This window comes from Mus musculus, chromosome 8 (genome assembly GCF_000001635.26).
Source record: "Mus musculus strain C57BL/6J chromosome 8, GRCm38.p6 C57BL/6J".
NCBI classification, from domain to species: domain Eukaryota; kingdom Metazoa; phylum Chordata; class Mammalia; order Rodentia; family Muridae; genus Mus; species Mus musculus.
In genome coordinates, this window is record NC_000074.6 from 3,965,119 (window position 1) to 3,974,623 (window position 9,505).

The window sequence follows — 9,505 nt, forward strand, 5'->3', positions numbered from 1 at the left end:
GTTTAAGGAACTCCATGGTGGCAACATATCCTTCCTTAAAGAGAGATGTGGGAGACCCATCTGCCACACGACCACCAATGTAAAATAGATAAAATATTGGTTGATTGGTGAATTAATTCCCCGATGCACTCAGGCTGGAGAGAAAACTGAAGTAATTGGGAAAAATCATTAGACAATTTGTACAGGAAGAGATGGATGGAGGATGAATTGATGGAAGGAAAAGATGCAGGTATGAGTTAGTTTAGAGATTCTGGTATTATAGAGAAAAGCATGACAAGGCAGACTCTCTAATCTCAGCAAGGAAAACAGCATTTTTTATTATAAACACATAGTCCCTGAGGATATCTCACACTTAGACATTGTATTAACTTGCAAAAAAGGACAGATCAACAACCACTAAGCCAAGTGGGGTCTGGAGATATTTGAGGAAAGATAGCAATGAACCAGCCCCTGAGAAGATGAGGGACATGACAGAAGACAACAGCAAAGCTATTGGTTTCTGTTTGTTTGTTTGTTTGTTTTGGTTTTTCGAGACAGGGTTTCTCTGTATAGTCCTGGCTGTCCTGGAACTCACTTTGTATACCAGGCTGGCCTCGAACTCAGAAATCTGCCTGCCTCTGCCTCCCGAGTGCTGGGATACGTCCGGCTAGCAAAGCTATTAAGAGCTCCTTGCCTGTAAGTAGGGAGAGGGGATCAGCACAAGTGTAGGTAAAGTCTGGTCACTTGGAGGTTGGGACTGAAAGGGCTGAGGGAAGGATCTGAGCATCAGCTGTTGGAGCAGGATACTGATGACTTCTTGCAGACCCATACGTTCTTCAAATAAACAGTTGTCATTTCAGCCATGATTTGTCAATTCTACACAGTCTTCTCTGAAGCACCTTTGGTTTCCCATGAGGTCCAATATTTGTTTGTAAAGCTGCAAAACCCATTTATACTGTTAACCCATGTCTCTCCCTCATTTATGAACAGTTTCAACCTTTTGAAAACTAAATGTCTTCATATCTTTGTCCTAGCCCCAATAACTTACTTAAATGAATCTTCTGCCTAGTGTTGGAGAGAGAAGTCCTCTTGTTAAAGGTATATTTATGCACAGATTAGTTAGTTGAGATTTCACATCCCAACAGCATCATTGGGCTTTTATATTCTGGCTGCTATGCACCCACTTTAACCAAACTAGACAGAGGGATATAGCTAGGAATAGGATCCACTGAAATGATTAAAACTGGCTAAACCAAGCCTGGTTAATTGAGTTAATTTAGTCCTATCCACACAAACAATGATGAAGGCTCTTGTCCATATCTCCCCTCTTTCTAGCCATGTTGTGGTTGAGCCTGGCACTTATACATATGGTCACTCAAGGTGTAGTGTACACCCTCTCCTTTGGGAAATTGAAAGTCTAATCTTTTCAATGATTAAATGAGCAAACATGTCCAGAGGTATTGGCTTAATCATAGGGAAGATTCTTATTTTAGGTTTTATTTATTTTGTATGTGTGTGTGTGTGTGTGTGTGTGTGTGTGTGTGTGTGTGTGTGTGTGTGTATACATTATTTGGATCCCCTGAAGATGGAGTAACAGGTGGCAGTGAACTGCCTGAGAGCTGGGACCCTAACTCAGGTCCTTTGCACAAACCATACATACCTTTAACTACTAAACCAACTACTTAGATTTTAGATACTTTATACCATGTTATATTTGTTTCTCAGACCCCAAGCTCTTCCTGAATCTCTACTATTAGGGTTTCAAAACATCTGCCATCTTACCTAAACATGAGCATGAGCCTTCTTTCCACTCAGTTAGTGGCATATTTTTGTATCTAGGGGATAAAAGCTCTGGACAAGAATATTTCACATTAGAGTTTCAGACACCAGTCTCACACCCCCATTCTACCCTTGTTTTTTGACCTACCTGGGTGACAGAGGTGAACCATTCGCCCACTGCCATGAGCCTTCCTCCCTTATGTCTATGAGCCCAAGCCAGAGATTGCCTTTCATCTTATGCATCTTCTGTAAAAAGACCTGAAAGGGGAGAAGAGTAATTGAGATAGAGCTGAGTAGTTGAATTTCTATCCAGTAGAGCTTCTGGAAACTCTAGAGGGGAAGTTCTGTTTGAGTGTTGGAAGCCACAATGATTCCCAACATGTGTTCAGGAGATCTGAGTCCTTCCATGTCTGTGCCCTATAGGCAAATGAGAAGTGCACAGCTGGCATCTTGTCACAATACTTGTTTTTACTGCAGGTTTCTTTGGCTTGAGAGTTTTGAGAGTGTCTATTTGGATTTACCCATGACTGACTGAATGTGTGTGATCCATATCCTAGCAATTGACCAATGGCATAGAACAGAGTTGTCCCTCTACAAAGCAATTTATTAAGTACTAGCTAACCTATCATAGGCATTCTTTATATTTTCAAGTCTTCTTCCAAATCTTACACACATGGTCAAGATTTGTTTGTTGTGTGTGTGTGTGTGTGTGTGTGTAATGTATTTGTGATTCCCTAATTCGTGGCCTTCTTCTCTCCTATCTTTCCTTGAAAATGTATGTTTATCCATCTTAAACTACTTGTCCTATAATAACATACACACCCCTTATCTGTGTCACAATTCCTCCTCCAAGGCTTTGGAATCATTCGGGAAAAGGGACAGAAAGGTTGTATGAGCCAGAGGTAGTGGACATCTGAGGTAAAATGGACAGGGCAGTGTAGCTGCGTGTACTACAAATGCTAATTATGTTCCCCAAAAACTGTTTGCACAAGAGGGTCTGCACATAGTTTCTGGGAACCTGCCCCCAGTTGGTTCTGATTGGTAAATAAAAAAATGTCAGCAGCCAATAGCTGGGGAGGAAAGACACAGGTGGAACTTTAGGATTTCAGGGCTTGGGACAGGAAGGAAAAGAGGGAGGGGATCTGCTGTGCTTTATGAGAGTATGGAGAGTGGAGAGCCACAGAGGCCTTGATGGATAGAGAAGCAAGGAGAGCTCTCCAGGCTCTGGGCCAAGAAAGAGCAGCCCAAAGAAGGCCACAAATGGAGTGGCCAAGATGGAAGATAGCAGTTAGTAAGTAGTAACTCAGAATTATCAGTGAAAGGCAGATTCTAGTAGCAGAGAGGCTAAGCAGTCGCCTTGCTATTGTGCTGATTAAGGCATAAAAATTACAAAGACTCTGTGTGTGTGTGTGTGTTTCATTTGGGAACATAAACCATTGAGGAGGGTAGTGAACCCTGTGATGAGATTAATTAATTAATTAATTAATTAATTAATTAATACAACAGGACAACTGCACACATCAACTCACAGTGGCTGCACAAGGTCAACCAAGCCAATTTCTTAGCTTAGACAGAAGAGAGGCTCATAGAGTCCCACCCTTATCTAAAGAACTATTGACAAGTGACAGATTGTAAGGTGAAAAAGTAAGTATTTTCAGACATGTAACTCCTGAGAGACTATCCATACTCCAATAGATATTCTTATGCTTGTGGACATGTAGGCAGCACTAAGGGGACTCCATGACTTTAGAAAGACAAAGTACATGGCTTTGAGAGGGAAAAGTGTTGGGACAGTAAGAAAGAAATTGGAAGGGAGGTAATAGGTTTAATTAAGAAACATGATATGATGCACGAAATTCTTCATAATAAAAAGATACACGTCTCATTCCAGAATCAGACATGCCTGCTCCTCATCACTTTCAATGACAATTAGTTGGGCCTCTACTTCTTTGCAAGCAATGGCAGAATCTTCCCAGGTATGTTTAATTTTGGAGAAAAAGTAGCAATTTCCATGGAAAAGCATCCAGTCACAGGGGCAGGCATGGCACAGGAAATCTGTTGGGGAAGGATAGTTAGAATGAACCCACACTTGGTTGTCTGTATTACTGTGTCTGATCAGCCTTCAAACCCTCCAGAGTCAGGGAATTCCAAGTACCATAGAAGAGAGACCTTACCTTCTCCACTTCCTGAGCATCTTCCTCATACTACAGGATCCAGGTGTCCTGCCCCCATTTCATCCACACTAGGAGAAGTAGGAGCTACATTCTCAGGAAACTGAAATAGTTGGATCATGTGTGTGTGTGTGTGTGTGTGTGTGTGTGTATGTGTGTGTGTGTGTGTATATTATATGTATATGCATAATATATATTATATATTTGCTTATGAACACCTAGGCCACTTTGGAAGCTATCCTGTAGTCCCATTTCACATGTAAGAAAACTGATACTTAGAAAAAAAACCCTGAAACTTAAAAAGGTCAAAATTCAAGCAAAGTGTCCTCAAATGGATTGCCCATTAAGACCCTCAGACAATCAGGCTCTCATTACACACCTATTCTAGTTTCCAGTTTCGTGAGTTGCTTGTAGATCTCTTCCTGATCCTGGGTGCAGGGAACCTTTGTAACTCTGCCAAGAAAAAATAAACACCTACAGTGTATCATGGTCTACACTGCCTATGTAGGAACATTGTGTCTGAGAGCCAACTATTTCTTATAGAACAATTGAAGAAGAGGACTACTGGACTGGAGAGATGAATTAGTTGGTAAAGCACTTGAATGCAGGCATGAGAACCTGAATTCAATTTTCCAGAACCCACGTTTTAAAAACCAGGCATGCTAGTGTACACTCATAATCACTGTTTTGGAGATTCAAGGACAAATGGATCCCTTGGACAACCAGACTAGCTTGCTTGATGGCCTCAGGACAAAAGAAACATTTTCTCCAAAAATGTGGACAGAATCTGAAGAACGACCACTGAGGTTTCCATAGCCCAAAGTCAGGGTCTCAACCATCCAGGACCCATGACTGCAGAATTCCATCTTGCATTTCATAGGAACAAGTATGTAGGAAGTATTCACTTCTCCTCAGTCTCCGTCTGTGCAGTAAATGAGAACGTTTTTGATTCAGAAGCTATCTGGAATTTAAAGCATAACATTGATCATCAGTTTCTTACCTGCTCAACTTAGAGGAGGAAAAATAAGAGCCTGGCCAGATTGCTCTTGGTTACCCACTAGAAATTGATAATTAAAACCCATTGCTGAAGAGACCAGACAGCTTGATCATAGGACATGGAAAAATCTTGCTGGCAGTGATCTGGAAACTTCCTCCTCATTAACTAGTTTCCATAGTACCAGAAGATTTGGTGCAGGTTTCTGGAGTAGAAAAGTCATTAACAGTCTCATCTAGATATGAACCATGAGAGCTACAGTGATGAGTAATAGAGCAAGATATGACCACTGATATAACAGTGGCAGGAATATTATACACTTTGTGAATAAATTAAAAGCCTGCTTCAGAGAATGGAACTTGGGCCAGGCAATCTAGCCAAAAATGGGTACCTGAGTAGTTTCTGAGGCCCTAGAGGTGAACTACTAACTATTTGACAAATGGGCAGTTATCAAATTGTCTTCTAAATACTTGATACTCATAGATTAGTGTATGTCTCAGCTATCATCAGATAAATTTGTTCAGCAGTGAGTGAGTGATGGTTAATAACTGGTTAAAGTGCAGAAAATGAGTGTCTGTGGAGTGCTCAGATATAAATGGGACATCTACATCACAACTGTCCCCACAAGGTGTAGGAAATACAGAGAAAGAGAGGCTAGGAGGGCTGGGATAAAATAACAACTTCTAAACATGATAGGACAATTTCACTCATGAACAGCAGCTGTGGTTTCTTGCACAAGACCTGAACAAGACTGAACCAGGCAACATTCCAGCATGAATGTGAGCTCAAGGGCCCACACCATTACTTGGGGAGCTATTGACAACTATGGCTGCTAGGGGATGGAGAGCCATTTTTTCTTCAGGGTTTGTCTCCTGGTAGGTTGGCCAGACCCCAGTGGATAGCCTCATATCCATGTGCATGTGAGCAGCACTAATTGGTCACTGTGGATCTTTTTAAAGTTACACGAAAGTGGGAGGGGACATTGGAGGACCCAGGAGGAGTTGGAGGGGGAAATAGGGGTGAATGTGATCAAAATTCTCTTTGCATAGGCGCGGGTCCCATATGTCATTATTTTAATTATATGCATGCTCACTCATGCATATGAATAGGTGGAAAGTAGAAATTTGTGTGAAATTATCAAAGAATTAATTTAATTATTTTAAAAGAGCCAAGGCTGAATACAGCTGAGCTATTTCCCTCTTGTGCTTTAAAAATTCCAGCCCAGCTTCACCTTTGAGTCAGGACCTTATGATGAGGGAGTTTATGTCTCCCCATAGAAGTAGTTCTTACAGCATCCAAGGAAGTATCTCCTTCTCCTCCAGAACACATAAACGCAAACCCAGAACTTTTGAGTAATCTCACTGAAGCTTATTGATCATTTGCGCTATATCTTCCTTGTGTTTCCCCTTCTGAATAATTATTTTTTACAACTTTTTGCATGCAATTCTTCAGTACTTTGAACCTATGTTAGAACCAGATAACAGGTAACACAAGTACTGGATAAAATTACAAAAGAGATCAAGATGTGATTTAGAAAGCCATGTACTAGATGATTGGGGATTTCTATTGAGATATTTTTGGATATTTAAATATAAATTTGGATTTAGCTGGATGGTGGTTATGCAAACCTTTCATCGCAGCACTCGGGAGGCAAAGGCAGATGGATCTGTGAGTTTGAAGCTAGTCTTTACTACAAAGTAGTTCTAGTACAGCCAGGGCTACACAGAGAAACCCTGTCTCAAAAACCCATACACACACACACACACACACACACACACACACACACACACACACAGAAGGGTGAATAGCTGACTGGCATTTCCAGGGAAACAAGTGGAAGTGAAAATTATTATACTAAGCAAAATAAGCTAGACTGAGATATCTAGTTATATTTATATCTATCTATCTATCTATCTATCTATCTATCTATCTATCTATCATCTATCTATCCTTTTATCTACCTTTCTATTAACCTATTTGTCAATCTATCTGTCTATATAACCTATCATCTGTCTATCTATACATCATTTAGCTATCTGAAAATACAAGGGGGAAATTATGTACAAAATAGAGAAAGGGGTGGCAAGAAGGGATTGTGGGAACAAAAATCTCAAGAAAAGAAAATATCACATGCTATACTCTTCTACATGGAATATATATATGCATATTACATAAAAACAAATGAAGCTCTTTGGAGTATACACCCTCATAGGTGTAGGGAAACAAGAGTGGCAATAGGGCAACTATGAGAAAAATTATTAGAAAAATCCAATAGTATCTATACCCTGTGGAAAATGTCATAAAGTAACTAGTTATATTATACACCTCCTAAAACAATTTATAAAAGGACTCCAGAGTTAAGACTGTCCCTTGACAGGGAACCCATAAAAAGCTGAACTTCTATGGCCAGAAGAACATGAATATTTTAGCCCCATCTCTTTTAAAATGAGTGAAGTAAGGACTTTGTAACCCTGAAAAGATTCAGGATATTGCTTCTGTGCATGAATATCTGTGAATAACATGTGGCCCCTCAATGTCTTCCTGTGTCTGTATTTCACAGTTAAAACAAGGAAGGCACATTGCAAGCTTTACTTCCAGAGACACAAGCAACCACACCACAGAGGTGTCTGCAGACACTTGGGGAGTTGGTTTTCTGTCACTCACTAATTTCACCTCTGTCACCTCATAAAAGATGTGCGCCTCACACTGGGAACTGGAGACACTAACAGCTGTGCCAAAAAATGAAGAAGTTAATGCTCATTTCTGGTGAACCAGGAATGAAAATGTGATGCATACACAGTAGAATTTTATTCAGTTGTAAAGGTCAAGTTTGTAGGAAATAATTGAATCTGGAAAATATAATATTAAATGTCATAGGCAGCAGAGAACAACATCCTGTCTCAAGGTAGAAGGTGAGCAGTGGAGTCCCTTCCAGTCCACACCAGCACCAGGGTAGCTTGGGCAAGGAGTCTGGAACACCCTCAAGGTACCCACAGGACCTGCCACGGGATCTTAACACCTCTGGTGAGTAGAACACAGCTGCTGCTCCTATCTAATCCCGTGGGACCTGAGACTGCATTACTTAGGAAAGCAGAAAACCCGGCCTGATTGGGGCACAAATCCCTTCTGGGCCACGCCAGCAACAGGGTAGCTTGGGCGCAGAGTCTACGGACACCCGCAAGGTACCCACAGGACCCACCACGGAATCTCAAAACCTCTGTGAGTAGATCACAACTTCTGCCAGGAGGCAGGTTCGAACACCAGATATCTGGGCACCTTCGCTGCAAGAGGAGAGCTTGTCTGCAGAGAGTACTCTGAACACTGAAACTCAGGAGAGACCTAGTCTCTCAGGTCTGCTGATAGAGGCTAACATAAACACCTGAGGAACAAGATCTAACCAAAGACAACTACAACTAACTTTAGAGATTACCAGATGGCAAAGGCAAACATAAGAATCTTACTAACAGAAACCAAGACCACTGACCATCATCAGAACGCAGCACTCCCACCGCACCCAGCCCTTGGCACCCCAACACATCCGAAAAAATAGACCCGGATTTAAAAGCATATCTCATGATGATGGTAGAGGACATCAAGAAGGACTTTAATAACTCACTTAAAGAAATACAGGAGAACACTGCTAAACAAGTAGATGACCTTAAAGAGGAAGCACAAAAATCCCTTAAAGAATTGCAAGAAAAAACGACCAAACAGGTGATGGAATTGAATAAAACCATCCAAGACCTAAAAAGGTAAGTACACACAATAAAGAAAACCCAAAGTGAAGCAATGCTGGAGATAAAAAACCTACGAAAGAAATATGGAACCATAGATGCAAGCATCACTAACAGAATACAAGAGATGGAAGAGAGAATCTCAGGTGCAGAAGGTTCCATAGAGAACATCAGCACAACAATCAAAGAAAAGACAAAATGAAAAAAGATCCTAACTCAAAACATCCAGGAAATCCAGGACACAATGAAAAGACCATACCTACAGATAATAGGAGTAGATGAGAATGAAGATTTTCAACTTAAAGGGCCAGCAAATATCTTCAACAAAATTATAGAAGAAAACTTACCAAACCTAAAGAAAGAGATGCCCATGAACATGCAAGAAGCATACAGAACTCCAAATATATTGGACCAGAGAAGAAATTCCTCCCAACACATAATAATCAGAACAACAAATGCACTAAACAAAGACTGAATATTAAAAGCAGTAAGGGAAAAAGGTCAAGTAACATATAAAGGCAGGCCTATCAGAATTACACCAGACTTTTCACCAGAGACTATGAAAGCCAGAAGAGCCTGGACAGATGTTATACAGACACTAAGAGAACACAAATGCCAGGCCAGGCTATTATTCCCACTCAAACTCTCAATTACCATAGATGGAGAAACCAAACTATTCCATGACAAAACCAAATTCACACATTATCTTTCCATGAATCCAGCCCTTGAAAGGATACTAACAGAAAAAAAAAACAATATAAGGACAGGAACCACACCCTAGAAAAAAGCAAGAAAGTAATCCTTCAACAAACCTAAAAGAAAACAGACACAAGAACAGAATGCCAACT

The 9,505-nt window shown here is 40.7% G+C and overlaps 1 long non-coding RNA gene across 1 annotated transcript; it reads right to left on the minus strand.

The window, feature by feature from the left end:
- Window positions 1-593: 593 nt before the first annotated feature.
- On the minus strand, window positions 594-4,364 carry Gm39122. Its single transcript, XR_870097.1, has 3 exons — window positions 4,309-4,364; window positions 1,907-2,016; window positions 594-916 (listed from the first exon to the last, which is right to left on the minus strand). It is a non-coding gene; the product is annotated as a predicted gene, 39122 (long non-coding RNA).
- Window positions 4,365-9,505: the final 5,141 nt, after the last annotated feature.